The 16,414-nt window shown below is 40.6% G+C and overlaps 1 non-coding gene and 1 pseudogene across 1 annotated transcript; one reads left to right on the top strand and one right to left on the bottom strand.

Moving 5' to 3' along the window:
- Positions 1–1,852: 1,852 nt before the first annotated feature.
- Positions 1,853–5,511, bottom strand: LOC147950432 (uncharacterized; annotated as a pseudogene).
- Positions 5,512–15,023: 9,512 nt separating this feature from the next.
- Positions 15,024–15,129, top strand: LOC147950431 (small nucleolar RNA R71). Its single transcript, XR_015565339.1, has one exon. It is a non-coding gene; the product is annotated as a small nucleolar RNA R71 (small nucleolar RNA).
- Positions 15,130–16,414: the final 1,285 nt, after the last annotated feature.

The following is a 16,414-nucleotide window of genomic DNA, read 5'->3' as shown; positions in this document are numbered from 1 at the left end:
TGAAGGCGTATTATATGGAGGCGTGACAGGCAGGTGCTGCGAGGTTGGACGGCGGCTATTCTGAGAACCGGAGTTTGGGTTGTGAGAACTGGAGGCACCAGAGGTTGGACGGCGACGATTAGAAGCAGTGGGAGAGGGATTTGAAGTAGTGGGAGTGGCTAAACCTTGATCCGACAGGAATCTTGTGTAATCGTTGCCTCCAAACATTTAGAAACAAATAAGATGGACATCTAAATCAAAACGAAAGGAAAGATCGAAAGCAAAATGAAATCGAAACAAGAACGAAATCGAAATAAAATCAAATCAAAAGTAGAGAAGAAGAAATCATATGCGAGAAGATTTACCTTTCAGATCTAGAGAGGATAACGGAGAGGACGAGGTCGGAAGAAGAACACTGAAAGAAGAATATCGGAGAGTACGAGGTCGGAAGAAGAACACCAGAGAGGACGAGGTCAGAGGAGAAACACCGGAAGAAGAACACCGGAAGAAGAAGATGGGAAGAAGAATATCGGAAGAAGAAGATCGGAAAAGGATTAGGGTTCGATCGAAAGAGAAAGAGAATTAGCGTTTAGGGTTTGACGGCGAGTGTTTTGGGTTTGAGCAAGCTCAAACCACGATTGGTCTTGTATATATAAACTTTTTAAAGCATCGCAAAGTACTAGCAATATTTGCGAGGGATTACCTAGGCCACCTCGCAAATCCCTCGCAATAAACTTAAATTGCGAGGGATTAGCTAGGATTCCTCGTAATTCCCTCGCAACATTTGAGTGTCTAGGGTTTACAATTTTGCGAGGGATTAACAAGAAACACTCGCAATTCCCTCGCAATGTTTAAAATTGCGAGGGATTAGTTAGGAACACTCATATTCCTCGTAATTCCCTCGCAACCTTTGAGTATCTAGGGTTTTTAATTTTGCGAAGGATTAACAAGGACAACTCGCAAATCCCTCGCAATGTTTAAACTTGCGAGGGATTAGCTAGGAACACTCATATTTCCCTCGCAACCTTTGCGTGACTAGGGTTTACGATTTTGCGAGGGATTAGCTAGGATTCCTCGTAAATCCCTCGCAAATCCATCGCAATATTTAAGTGTTTAGGGTATACCTCGCAAATCCCTCGCTTATAATATTTAGGGTATTGAGTTTTGCTAGGGATTAACGACCATTTTGCGAGGGATTTGCGAGGATTTCCTCGCAAGTACAACGCAAATCCATCACAAAACTATAAAAATGTTTTATAAAAAAAAACATGAAAATATACAATTGTGCTCATTCGGATTTATTTTCTAAACTATCAGAAATGACATTATCATTATTAGAATCTTCTCCAATATCAGACACTTTGAATTCTTATAATTCACCTCTTCTACTTTAGGGTTTAGTAGATCATCATGTTAGTTGATGATCAAATTGTGGTGCAACAACAATATTTGCGAAATTTCCATTCCAAACATATCAATAGAAGATGTACATCCACATTGATACACAAAAATCCATTGCAATGTGTAAAAGCTTAGGGTTCAAACATTTAGTGTTTAGGGTATAGAATTTGCGAGGGATTAACGACCATTTTGCGAGGGCAAGCCAACTATCCCTTGCAAGTCAGTCTCAAATCCCTCGCTAATATTTTTATTCGTTATTCCCTCGCAATTTGTGAGGGATTAACGACCATTTTGCGAGGGAGTGCTAGAACTCCCTCGCAATTCCAACGCAAATCCATCGTAAATTGATAAATATTTTTAAAAAAAAAAACAACAAAAAGTACAATTGCTCAATCAGATTCATTTTCTGAACTACTAGAAATTACATTATCATCATTAGAATCTTCTCCATCATCGGACTCTTCAAATTCGTCTAATTCACCCTCTTCTTCGGAAACATCATCAACATCTTCAACTTGCCTGTTTTGTGGATCAATGTGGATAACATCTTCTGTTGACATGTTTGGAATGGAAATTTCACCGACTCTTTCTTGTTGCAACACGACTTGATCATCAACTAACCCGATTATACGGCCTCGAGGATTAACTTTAATGACTGATAACCACATTTCACGTCTTGGCCTTAAACGAGGATAGGGCAGAAAGCTCACTTGTTGTGCTTGTGATGCTAGGATGAAAGGATCAAATTTGGGGTACGATCTGTTCGCATTCACATCAACAACTCCCCAATTATTTACTCGCACACCTCGGGCCGATGGATCGTACCAGTTACACTTAAAAAGTACGCATCTCAGATTCAGAAGGCCTGGATAATCAACTTCCAATATTTGTTGCAAAACGCAATAGAAATCGATATCACCAGCTTGTACATAGATTCCATAATTTGCTGTAGCTTTGCGACTTCCGTGTGCGTACGTATGAAAAGTATAACCGCGAGTAAAGTACATCGGAGCAGTGGTGATCTTCGCTCTTGGTTCCTGAACAAGCTCATGCAACCAAAGAGGCAAGGGTTCATTTCCACATCCATTCTGAACCTATATAAACGAATAAGATATTAGACCATAAGTTTATTTAACTTAAAAATTATAATACATATAGTTAATTTAAATTTATTTCATACATATACTTACATAGTACTTTAACCAATTAGCGAAATCCCGCTCTTTGTAGGCCTCATAGTCAGATTCTTCTAAATTAGGATATGCTTCACGAATCTGCATTTCAAAAAGTCTAAAAAAATAGAGATTTGTTAGTTCGTTATCTTATAAAATATAATTAATTTTAGGTTTTAAACAAGAATACCTTTCAAAAGGTTGAACGTAATCTAGATTCCTCAATATGTAATTGTGAGCTGCTCGACAATAGCTATGATCTTCCCACCAAACTTCCTTTATCTTTCCAGCAAGTCTTCCTATTTGAGTAAAGATATCTGGAACATCAGGAACATTATATGTAGGTGCAACCCCTCCGTCATCATATCGTCGAGTACGTGTTTTTTTGGTTCTCACGGTGGGGCTAAAGTAGTATGATGTGAAGTGAGACGTTTCCTCTGTTAAACTCCCGGCGACTATTGACCCCTCAACTCTGGCAAGATTTTTGGCCTTTCCTTTAAGAGCTTTCATAAACCGCTCAAAAGGATACATCCAACGAAATTGCACTGGGCCACCAAGATCAGCTTCATGTGGTAGATGGACTGGAAGATGTTCCATCACGTCAAAAAAAGCAGGGGGAAAGATTTTCTCCAAGTTACAAATTAACACTGGAATATTATCTCGTAACTGCTGTATGACTTCACTGGTCAATGTTCTAGTGCATAAGTCCCGGAAAAAAACTCTGATACCTACAACCAATGAATAACAAATTCATGGGTGAATTAATTAAATAAGTATATATATATATATATCAATATATAAATATATATATATATATATATCATTATATACTTATATACCTGCAATAGCTTCATGAACGTGTTTTGGCAAGAGCTCAAGAAATATAAATGGTAGTAGCCGTTGCATGAAGACATGACAATCGTGGCTCTTCATACCTGAAATTTTTTGGCCTTGCTCTACACATCTTGAAAATTTAGAGACAAATCCATCTGGAAACTTCACTTCAGATTTAACCCACTCGAACACACCTTCTTAGCCTCTACTGACAATCGAAATTGGGGTACTGGTAATTTCCCATCTCTTGTAAGATGTAACTCGATCCTTGCACATATTTCCGCCAAATCCAACCTAGATCTCTTGCTATCTTTTGTTTTACCCTGCACATTCAGAAGCGTAACGATGAAATTATCGAAAAAGTTTTTCTCGATGTGCATCACGTCAAGATTGTGCCGCAATAGAAGATCTTTCCAATATGGAAGCTCCCAAAAAACACTCTGCTTGTGCCAATTGTGAGCGCTTCCATATCCATCTGGCATGTTTGCTGGTGTGTGATAGTTACCCCCACGTTTACAGGTTTCTTGAGCTCCATAGTAATCAATCTGCTCAAATAAATCATTTCCAGAGACATAAGTTGGTGGAGGAACACGAACAACTTTATTCTTTGTAAATAACTTCTTGTTCCTCCGGTACGGATGATGCAAGGGAAGAAACCGACGATGACAATCAAACCAACAAGATTTTCGCCCATACTTTAACTGAAATGCCTCTGTACATTCCATACAATAAAGACATGATAATCTTCCATGTGTTGTCCACCCAGATAACATTCCGTACGCAGGGAAGTCACTAATCGTCCACATTAGCACTGCCCGCATATTGAAATTCTGTTTTCTCGACGAATCGAACGTCTGAACACCTTCATACCACAATTGCTTCAGCTCATGAATCAGAGGCTGTAAGAAGATATCTAGAGATCGCTTTGGATGCTTTGGACCTGGTACCAAAATACTCAAGAACAGAAATTCGCTTTGCATACACATATCTGGAGGAAGATTGTATGGCGTCAATATAACAGGCCATAAAGAATACTGCCTCCCTGACATACCAAATGGACTAAAACCATCTGTACACAACCCAAGATAAACATTCCTACACTCTTGAGCAAAGTCAGGATATACCGATTGAAAATGTTTCCACGCCTTTGCATCAGATGGGTGTGTAATTTCTCCTTCTTCAGTAGAATGTTCTGCATGCCATCTCATTGCCGCTGCAGTCCGTTTTGATTGGTATAGGCGTTTCAATCTATCAGCAACATGCAAGTACCACATACGTTTATATGGCACTCGCGTCCTTCCTTGTGTAGGTTGATATCTCGGCTTCCTGCAAAACCGACATTCCTGCAGCTTAGCATCATCTTTCCAAAAAATCATGCAATAGTCAACGCACACATCAATCATTTCAGATGGTAATCCAAGACTCGCAACCAGCTTCTGATTTCATAGTAGTTCTCAGCCGATACATTATCAGGTGGCAAATACTCTTTAATGAGTTCAGCCCAAGAATCCATGCAATTCTCACTTAAGTTATTATCAGCTTTAATTGTCATCATCCTAGATGCCAATGATAACTTAGAATGCCCTTCTCTACATCCATCGTTGATAGGTTAATTTGCAGCATCTAACATAGTATAAAAACGTTGTGCATCTACGTTGGGTTCTTCCGTATTATTCTCAGGAAATGCAGCAGTAGTTTCATGAAATGCATCATTAACCATATCATGAAATCTATTTTCCTCATTATACCCATAAAAACCAAATTGATCAGATTCTTGATGCCCATAATTACTAGGTTGATCAACAGCATAATTCATACTACTACTTCCAACGTTACTGCTACAACCCTCTTCATGACGAAACCATACATAGTAATTTGGCATAAATCCTCTATTATAAAGATGCTTCTTCACTAGATTAAATTCCAAATAATTATCGTTGAAGCACTTAGGACATGGACAAAATATTGTACCGTTTTGACGAGCAAAGTCTTGGTTTGTCGCCTGGTACATGAAAGCGCGCAACCCATCACAAAACTCTCTCGCCACATCACCGGTCTCCGGATCTCTGTGATTGTACATCCACCGTCGCAATGTGTATATCTCATGCTGCCCGCCTCCAAACATTATTATATAATTTAAAAGTGTTTAGGTTTTTTTTTTAGCCTTTTTTTCTTTCACAATATTTTTTTTCGTATTCAAAGTGTGTCTGTTGGAAGTGTTTTGTGTTGTGGTTTCCATGGATCATAAACTTGCTATTTATAGGCCTACTAAAAATAGTTGCTATGGATTTGCTAGGGAAATTTGCAAGGGATTTGCGAGGGATATTTTAAAATATTAGTTTCTTGCAAGGGATTTCCAAGGTTTTTACTGTTTTGCCGACAAAACAGTTACACTCGGGAAAAACGTGGCTGCCGACATCATCGGCCCTTGCAACTCCCTCGCAAATTTGCTACGGAAAATACCATGGCTAATCTGTCGCAATATGCGAGGGAGTTGCGATGTTTTTGCGAGGATGTTTCGCGGAGTCGCAATTCTGTCGTAAATCCGTCGCAAATTTGCGAGAGATTTCGCCGTCGCAAATTTTGCGAGGGAATTGCAAGTACCCTCGCTAAACTAGCAAACTACTCGCAAATCCGTCGCAAATTTGCGAGGGCATTTTGCCATCGCAGATTTCCCTCGCAAATCGATTGTTTTCTTGTAGTGTTAGTATTTTTTATTTATAAAAAAATTGTATCGAGAGTTCATGTATTCCATCTTGCTAAAGAACTTGGCGGAGGAGTTCATGTGTGGAGATATTTTTGGTGGTTTAGGCAAATTCCGAGATAGAGTTCGCTTCCTAAAAAACTTGGCGGAGGAGTGCACCGCATACTTGGCTTTGGGTGGTGAGTGGGTTGGAGTGGTGAGTGGGTAATGTTTGATATCATGGTGTCCTCCACGGGTTGGCTGGATAAAACTCAACACGGATGGGGCATCGCATGGTAATCCAGGATTAGCAACAGCTGGGGGCGTATTGCATAATGGTGATGGAACATGGATCATTGTCTTTGCTTTAAACATCAGGTTAGTCTCAGCACTACTTGCAGAGCTTTGGGGAGTTTATTATGGTTTGATTATGGCATGGTAGAAGGGCTGTAAGCGGGTAGAGCTTGAGGTGGATTTAAGTTGGTGGTGGTTTTTTTGATGTCAGGGATCAATGATTTTCATCACCTGTCTTTTCTAGTGCGTTTGTACTATGACTTTATTTCGAAGGACTAGTTAGTCCGTATTTGTGGAGGCTAATCGTCTTGCTAACGAATTAGCAAACTTTATTACACAATCCGTGAATAGTCTCCAATTCCTCGTGGTTGTGATGATTTATATTGACCGTTCCAATGAAACTGAAAGATCAATATCACTTCGTTGGAACGATCCGTGAACAGTCCCCAAATTCTCTATCCTGAGGATGAAATACTATTTTTTAAGAGAAAAGAGATGAGAGAGGATGGATACTTTTTTGGTTGTATTTTAAAATAATCGCAAGATCCAGTATTTGGGTTATATATACGAGACGAAGCAGTTGCAATGAACAATTTGTAATGCCCGCGAACCAAAACTCTGCATTTTGGGGGTGGGTGTTGATCGACACCCATGGTGGTGTCGGTCGACACCACTTATTTCTGGTTTGACCAGATTGATTTAATTATCGATTTGGACCGGTTTGGTTTAGAAAAACCACTGGACCGAGATATTTAAGATGGAAAACGACCTAGGTCATGTTTTATTTGTCTGGGTCGCCGTTTTGAGAAAATACAGAGAGAAAAGGAGAGAAAGAGATTCGTAAGGTTTTGGAGAGAGTTTGTCAGATTTGAAGGCGTTTTTGGAGAGATCTTGCTGTGAGAGTGAAAATCCAAGGGTAGGAACGTGGTGGGAAAGTTTTTGTGGTGGTAGCTTTGTCTTTCGGGCTTAGATCTCATTGTTGGCTAAGGTGAGTGCATGACCATGGCTTATCTAATCTAAGATCTCTGTTTCTGTGATATTGTGTGTTGTTTGGTTGTTTGTTTTGGTTGTTTGTGAGTTTTTCGTAGCTCCTGAGGCTTGGATTCGTTCATGGGATTGTGTGGGACGAAGAGGAGAAGTTTGGAGACGAGATTCGGAGGTTCTGTTCAGAGGAGATCACTGCTCGACAGTGGTGTCGGTCGACACCAATGTGGTGTCGGTCGACACCAACGCGAGGAAGGCTCGGGAACCTAGCGAGTGTCGGTCGACACCATGTGCAGGTTTCGGTTGACACCGTTATGGTTTTGGGGGTGTCGAGCAGGTGTCGGTCAACACCCAAGTGGTGTTGGTCGACACCAGATGTCCATTGTCGGTCGACACCCTTCTGACAGTGACCGGGTCTCTTGTGCATGTTCTTGGTTTGTTTTATTGTTGTTGTTTGTGGCATGAGAGATCTTATTGCTTGTGTGTATAGCCCAGTAGATGGGAGGATTGCCTCACTGAGTATTTATCAAATACTCATGCATCTCAATTTGTGTTTGTGGTGCAGGTAAAGGCATAGTGTGATCGTGGAATCAAGGCAATGAAGAGGAGGATGTTCTAGGGACTCGATTGTTTGTTGTCTGGTATTGTTAGGTTGCTAGAGTTGGGTCACTAGAAACATTTCTAGGTTGATGGTTCTATGTTTCCTGTTGGTTGAATTATTGGAGATTGTTTACGTTATAATAATGGTTTATTATTGGATACTTATTGGTTATTGATATTGGTTATGTCCGATGTTGGTTGTGATTATGATTAGGTGGCTAGTAAGTATGGGACCACTAGTTGTAGTTTATATATTAATATTATTTATTATTTAAAAAAAAAAACGGGTCAGGTCATTTCAGTTTGGTATCAGAGCCCTTACGGTTCTAGGTTTGGATTCACTAGGTTTCTGTTGTGTTGTCTGGGATTGCATGCCTTGATTGATTATGTGAGTTAGTCAATTGTGTGTGGCATGGAGTCCTAGAACATCTTCTTCGAGCCTACAGTGTGATTCCACGGTGAGTTTTTGTTTATGTGTTATGTTAATTGTGTGCTTAGCCTTCTGCTCATGTAGTGCAGATGGTTAAAGAGGATGCTGTTGCTGGTCGTGGTCGTGGGCGCGGACGTGGTCGTTGATGCGGACATGGTCGTGGTCGGGGCAGAGTCCCAATGGTTAGTGAGACTGCAGACCAGAGTGTGACAGCTGAGGGTGTTGGCGAGTCGCAAGGTGTCCATGGGGTTTCCATGAGTGTGGCTGGAGGGGGAGGTGTTGATGCCCCAGTAGCCGGTGATGTTAGAGCGGGGGTGTGGGTGTGGGTGTCCCAGTGGGTGGAGTCCCGGGTGTCGACCTTGCAGGTTTTCTGGCACAGTTGTTAGAGCGGCTGCCACCTGTGGCACCGGCTCAGGCTCAGGTAGTGCCACCAGTGGTGGCGGCGGAGCGGCAGGTACAGATCTCATGCTGACAGAGATGGGCCCTATTGGTATCGAGCAGTTTCCAGGAGGTACAGATCCTACCGCTGCGGATGCGTGGAGGACGAGTGTGGAACGTAACTTCCATACGCTGAGATATCCTGAGGGGTTTTGGGTGGACATTGGGGTCCACTATTTGACTGGTGATGCTCAGTTGTGGTGGAGTTCTGTGGAAGCCAGGAGAGTGCAGAGGGAGATGTCTTGGGCTGACTTCGTCTTGGAGTTCAACCGCAAGTATTTCCCTAGGGAGGCGCTGGATAGGTTGGGGGTACAGTTCCTTCAGCTAGCTTAGAGGACTCGGTCAGTGTTGGAGCTTGACTTGAAGTTCAGTCGACTTCTGAGGTTTGGGGGTCGGGATATGGAGTCTGAGGAGGCTCATATCAGGAGGTTTTTGAGGGCCCTACGTGATGACTTGAGGGTTCACTGTAGGGGGCGGAGTTATGTTTCGCGTGCAGAGCTGGTTGAGACTGCAGCAGGGATTGGGGAAGATATCCGGGCACAGTCAGTGGCGGCTAGCCTAGCAGTTCAGCCTAGTAAGGCTCAACAGCAGGGAGGTTCTAGCAAGGGCGGTAAGCCTGCGCAGGGAACCAAGAGGAAGTGGGAGGCTTGACAGACGTCGAGTGGTGCGAGTTGCTTCATGTGTGGGAGCAAGGATCACAAGATTGCTAGCTGTCCCAAGAGAATTGCCCCGTCGACAGCAAATCGTGTGTGCTACTATTGCAGGGAGCCAGGTCAGATCAAACCCTATTGTCCCAAGTTGCAGCTGGTAGCAGTGGGAGCGTTTCAGCAGGTGCAGCCGGGAGGACAGCAGGTGGCACGGATTGAGCAGGCGCCACGGGTTTACACGACTGCAGAGACTGGTGGAACCAGTGTCGGGGTGATCACATGTATAATTTCTGGTACTGTATCTTTGTGAATTCTTAGTAAGTTCAGATTTTATGTTGTCATGTGATAAAGTGTTAGGTTCTCAACACACAACACATGAGGTTTGTGTAGGGACCTTGTTGGTGGGCGGGTGAAACATAATCTTTTTTGGGTGATGATGTGAAAGTGTATGTGTATGGAAGATGGAAGAGGTTTCAGTTCTCTTATGTAGTTGTAGTATAAGAGATATCAATCCATAAAGTGTGTGATGTGTATGCAATCAGAATGTGAACAGTAATCCAAGTTAAGCCAAGTATAAAAGTGATTTGATAAAACAGTTTGATGAAAATAAAGAAAATGTAGAAAGGAAAATGGTACAGAAAATAAAAGAACAACCCGAAGGTGCTCGATCAAGCACTCGACCGTGTGACTGGTCGAGTGGGTTTTAACGAAAAACAGATGCAATCTTTAGAAACTTAAACTGAGACAAATGCAATGAAACAAAAAGATATGCGATAAGTAAACAATCAAATGACAAAGAAGTCTTCTAGAGATGGATTCATGGGCTAGTGTTTAGGCTGTGGCTATCTAAACTCGTCAACAAATCTCAATCTAACATGAGCTATCTCTAGACAATGATCTTAATGACTAACTAATCCACTCTCATGATAGAAGTGATCAAGTTACAGTAACATCCTAACCCAACTCTTATTGGTGAAACCATACTGAACATGCTTTAAGCACCAGACCATCACTTGTCAAAAACCACCTTGTGCAACCAATCTCTAGGGACAAGCATGATGATCTCCAATATTGGCTTTATCTAACAACCTAGACATTGGTGTGATGCTAGGAAGCTTAAGATCTGCTCTTACCCTCTCAGATATAAGAACAGCTTAGAGCACACCCAACCCAAAAGAGATATTTAAACAAGCAAGCTTAACCATTCCAGACTACCACAGCCCTAAACCAACCTAATCCATCTCCAGAATCCTAACTCACTACTCAGATGAACAAAACATGATGGTGATGAACATAAACCCAGAAATTAATGAAACTAACATGATAAGATAGATAAGAAAGAGATCTTTAATTCAATACAAAGTATCAAACCCAGATTCTCAACACACAGAAAGTTATAAAGATTATAAACTAAGAAAATTCTGGAAAAGGCAAGAACAAAACTAGATAATGATGCAATAAAGTAAATAAATCCCCAAAGGGGAAAAACTAGGATTTCTGACTCTCTCTCACTCCTAAAAAGATATTTTCTCTCCCTTTGCGGCCACAGGGTACAAGGGGTATATATAGTGAGGGAAGGAAGCCCTAATTTGGCTACGAGACAAAATAAAAAGTTGGCTCGATGTACTCGACCGAAGCCGGTCGAGTGGCTTGGTCGAGTGGTCCATTCCCTTGCTTCCAAACGTTTGAATCCCTTAGTATCACACAGTCAAGTCCACGAGTTGCACACGGTCGAGTGGTGGTTCGAGTGCATTAGTCAAGTGGTTGGTCCGTCAAGTAGCTCTAGTCTTTGATCTAGGACGATATCTGTTCAGTAAAACAAGGATAACTCTTGCAATACACCTCGGATTTACTCGATTGGCTACAACTTTTATGAAGGATGCCGAAGCTGAATCGTAACGTAAAGTCTTCATTCGAATCACTTTTTGAGGAGCTCGTTATGAATCCGACCGAGTGTTCGACCGTGTGCCTGGTCGAGAGGTGTGGTCGAGTGCCTTCTTTTCCATTTATGATACTTCCAATCCTCTTGTTTAGTTCCAGAAATAACACCAAGTCCTTCCTTATCCTTTAGAGCTCCATAACACCTAATAATACTCCAAATGCACAAATGTATGCAATGCATGCTTCTAAACATTCAAAGAGCATATTTGGACAGAAATGACTATAAAACCTAAGGAATTACTATTGAACAATGCAAAAGAGAAAGATAAACTATGCTTAAACATGGTAAAATATATGTACATCAACTCCCCCAAACTTAGTCTTTGCTTGCCCTCAAGCAAACAAACAAAACATAAGTAGGAAGAGAGGTTTGAAAGTGGGATCTGAGAACCTAAAACCTGTTAATAGACTAGCTAGAATCAATGTCCAAGTTACTAATACTATGATGCAATTTGAATGAGTTATACTTAAAGATTTTAGACAAGCCTTTCACAACCTTAACTAATTCAAGCCTTAGACTTCCACATGCATTCAAATCAGTCATTTCCTTTAACATTCATTAAGCAAGAACATGAATCAGATTATGCAATGTTTAAACTCATTTGGCTTGGTAATAAGGGTTAGAGACAAAGATGGTCTCTGTTTTGAGTGGGGCTTATCAAACATAAGGGTTCTCTCAAAAAGTGGATTGAGCTTTAGAAGAATGCTAAAGGTAAGATCACTTAGACACATACAAGAACAGAACCTTGTCTACCCAAAGGTACCCAAAGTGTTTGTTCCTAATCATTCTAATCCCATAATGTCCTAATTCTACCCTTAAGCTTCATCTTTTCTCTTTTGCCCCCTTTTTTTTTTCTCTTTTGTTTTTCAGTCCTAGGAGAGGTTTCTTACTGATTGCTCTAGTGGAATGGGGTTTCTTTCTTAAATGCTAAGGTTCTCTTTCTTACTTGTTTCCCAAGTCATAAAGCTTTTTACTAGACTCTTCTTTTCTTTCTTTCTTTTCTTTGACCAGAACCTTATTTGAAACTTTTACTACACCCCATTCTTTCACTTAGAGTTTGAATTTACTTTAAAACACTTCCCTCCTAAGGACTTTACCCTTTTCTTTCTCTTTTCACTCTTTTCTTTTCTTTTTGAACACACCAAGTCCCAAACCCAGAAATTAAACCTCCTAGTCCTATCTAGTTTCAAAAATGCAAACTAGAACTGCACAAGGTTTTATTCTTGTCAGTTCAAATCTAACACTTTCTACCAAGCTCAATCCCAAAACAGGCCTTACACACTCAAGAATAAACAAGGCTTGAAAGAAAGGTTGGTTATGGGTGGGGAAAAACTGATTGAATGATAAAATCAGCTACTTAGATCAACAAGAGTGGTAAAAATGGGAAAGATGATCCAAATATGTATAAAGCATCCATGAGTTTAAAAACATTGCACAAGCTGATATTTAAATGTCAAAATTAGGTTCTTATAAATAGGAAATGACTTCAAATCACAACATGCTTCAGTTTAGACAGAATGCAATATAGGAATTCTAGGCTTGGTTCAATCTTATGTTTCTAACCACTCAACTAGCATCAAAGTACTATTAACTTGGACATTGATCCTAGTTTAGTGAATTCAAACAGTGTTAACAAGGCTAAACTCATCATTGATCCCTAATGCAATACATTAAACTACATGAACACTCTGTTTTTTAAAGATTTTTGTGAAAAAATTTCAATTTTTTTTAGTTTTTCTATGCCATAGATGCAATGCAAATACTAATATGTTTATGCCAAAAATTTGAAATAAGAAAATAGAAAACAATGTCAAATGTCATCTCAGACCCTCCCACAAACTTATATTACACAGTCCCTTGTGTAAGAAAAATTTGGAAAAGGATTCAGGAATCAAGAAACAACACAAAAACAAAAAATGCAATGGTATATACAAAGATAGAGTTGGAGTATTACTTGGGATGGGCTGAGGGTGGGATTCATTTGTTGGAATATCACCAAGTGCTTAAACTCCCTTCCTATTACGTGACCAACCATAACACTAAAGAAGGCATGATCAAAATAACAAGAAACTTAAACCAATATGTACAAGGATACCTTTGGGACTTCCTCCCAAGTGAGCTTGTTTAAAGTATCTAAGCTTGACTTTGCATAATTCTTATGGTTTGGAAGGGTCATAGAGAGGTGATGAAGTCCCCCTCAGTTCTTAAAGATTTCATTGCTCCTCTTATTCCTAGGTCAATGCTAAAAGAGTTGTGTCTGCTAATAATACTCAGACATTGCTTTGTTTTCTTTGGAGAGGAACTTCTGACTCTACCATGAAGCTTCTTGATTTGCCCCCTTATCTCATCATCCTTAGTTGTTAACTCCCTCACTGAATCATAGAGAATATTGATAGTTTGAAGCTCAAACAAACCATCAGAGGAGGGATTTCTTGGCTCTTGTTGTTGGTGAAGCTTGGGGATGAAGTCTGGACATTCTGGGTGACTTGGTACCACTCGATCGAGTGACTTAAGATGCTCGGTCGAGTGGTAGGTCCAGTGACCGAAAATCTCTGTTTCTACCTCATTCACACCCTCAAAGATTTCAGACTCAGTTTCATGACCTTTCTCTTCAATCCTAAAGGTCTGCCCATCAATAGTTGGCTTCTTCTGCTCAAGCTCTTTAAATTGTGACTTATCCTTCATTTCAGCATCTTCTAACAAAGTTTCATGACTCAAGACCATCATTTCTTGCTGATTAATAGAAGCCTTGTACCTTTTCAGCATTTGCTCTTTAAACTGTCCTGGAAATGGCAAAGGTGGCTGATAGGGAGGAGGAATGAACCAAACCGGCTTGCTAGATTCTTGAGCAATGACTCGATCAGGCACTCGACCGTGTGCATGTTTGAGTGTATGGTCGAGTGGTGTATCAAGCTCAGTTCTCTTCTCATTCTGCACCTCTGGTTGAAGAAAATCCTCCACAACTTGGTTGTCACTGTCCTCAGTGAGCTTTAAAGGTAGTTCTTGCAGAGAGATAGCTTGGGCAGTGGCAAACTCCTTGAGATTGTCAATTGAGGTCCCATTGAGTTGTCTAGAAGAAGAAGATTCACTCTTGCTTTCTAGGAGAAGCAGTCTACAAGTTAAAGCTTCAATCTTGATATTAAGGTCACTGTATGTGCAGTCCATCTTGTTATTTATCTCTGTGAGCTTCTTACTTGTTTCCATATCTCCATCAGCTTGGCCTTGTAGGAGTTGTTGAAGCATACCCTCCATCTCATGATCAATAGCAGAAGCTTGTTGGGGTTGTTGTGGAGGATAGACTGGGACCATAAACTGCATATCTTCACAAACAACATGTACTTGCTTCTGCTGGGCTAGAAAGAGCTTATCTAGCTTCTCAAGCTTCTCATTTAAGGCTTGTAGGTCCTTTCTATGCTCTTTCTCAGAATCAACACCTCCCCTTAAGTTGCTATCATATTCTTCACTATAATCTCCATCAGACTGAGCAAAGTTCTCTACTAATTCCAAACCGCCAGCTACATCTCTATTCATGAAGCTTCCATTGGAGGATGTGTCCAGGAGCATCTTGATCTTGGGAAGAACACCTCTATACAAAGTACACAACAAATATTCATTGTTGAATCCATGATGTGGGCATTGTCTCTGATAGCCTTTGAAGCGCTCCCATGCTTCACTGAAAGATTCACCATTCTGTTGGAGAAATCCTGAAATTTCATTCCTCAAATGTGCAGTCCTTGAACTAGTGAAGTATTTTGCAAGGAAGACCTTCTTACAATCAACCCAAGAGGTGATTCTTTCAGAAGGTGGAGTCTTCTCCCACTGATGTGCTTTACCTCCTAGAGAAAAAGGAAACAATCTCAGCTTCAAGGCATCCTCACTAACTTCATTTATAGTGGTGAGGCTACAGAGCCTATCAAACTCATCAAGATGGGCAAGGGGGTCTTCACTAGGCAGTCCATGAAATCTGTTGCTTTGAACCCTTGAGATCAGACTACTCATGATTGTGAAGGTTGTGTTGTGGAAAGCAGGAGGCACTATCCCATATCTCTGAGTATGAGTAGTGGGAGCATCATTATCACCAATCTACCTTCTCCTTTGAGGTTCATTCTGATTCTGTGGGAGTTCCATTTCCACCTATTTGTCTGTGTTTTTGGGACTCTGAACAGGTGCTCGACCAGGTGCTCGAACCAACACTCGACCGTTTGCTTTTAGGTGCTCGGTAGAGTGCCTGGTCGAGTGGTACCTGAGGATCAAAACAGAACACCAGAAAAACAAACAGGTGAGTAATATAATAAAATGTAACATAACTTAATCTTGAAACATTGAAATCTCAACTGAAACATATAAACACCCTAATGGCAACGGTGCCAATTGAAACAAGGATTTTTCTATCTTAACCTATGAATGAATGGATGATGACAAACAAACAGACTTAGGCTAAGATGATCAGATGCAGTGCAAGGTGTTTCAATACCCTTATGATGTTGTAGCATAAAGGATGTCAATCTATAAAGAGTGTGATATGTAGGCAGTCAAGATGTGATCAATGCATTCAAGTTAAGCCAAATATCAATATGGTTTTGATCCATCAACCTAATGACAATTATGAAATGCTAAATGTAAAGTACTTAGAATAGAAAGTAAATGCAAGATAGACAAAAGTAAGAAATGTTGAAATTAAACTGAAAGAAGTAAACGCAATAGATAAAACAGTAAAGATGCAGTATTGAAATGGAACAGAAAATAAAAGAACAACCCGAAGGTGCTCGATCAAGCACTCGATCGTGTGACTGGTCGAGTGACTAGGTCGAGTGGGTTTTGACGAAAAAACAGATGCAATCTTGAGAAACTTAAACCGAGACAAATGCAATGAAACAAAACGATATGTGATAAGTAAACAATCAAATGACAAAGAAGTCTTCTAGAGATGGATCCATGGGCTAGTGTTTAGGCTGTGGCTATCTAAACTGGTCAACAAATCTCAATCTAACATGAGCTATCTCTAGAAAA

Source organism: Camelina sativa, chromosome 1 (genome assembly GCF_030686135.1).
Source record: "Camelina sativa cultivar CO46 ecotype springtype chromosome 1, ASM3068613v1".
NCBI lineage: Eukaryota > Viridiplantae > Streptophyta > Magnoliopsida > Brassicales > Brassicaceae > Camelina > Camelina sativa.
This window is presented reverse-complemented; position numbering and strand designations above follow the sequence as displayed.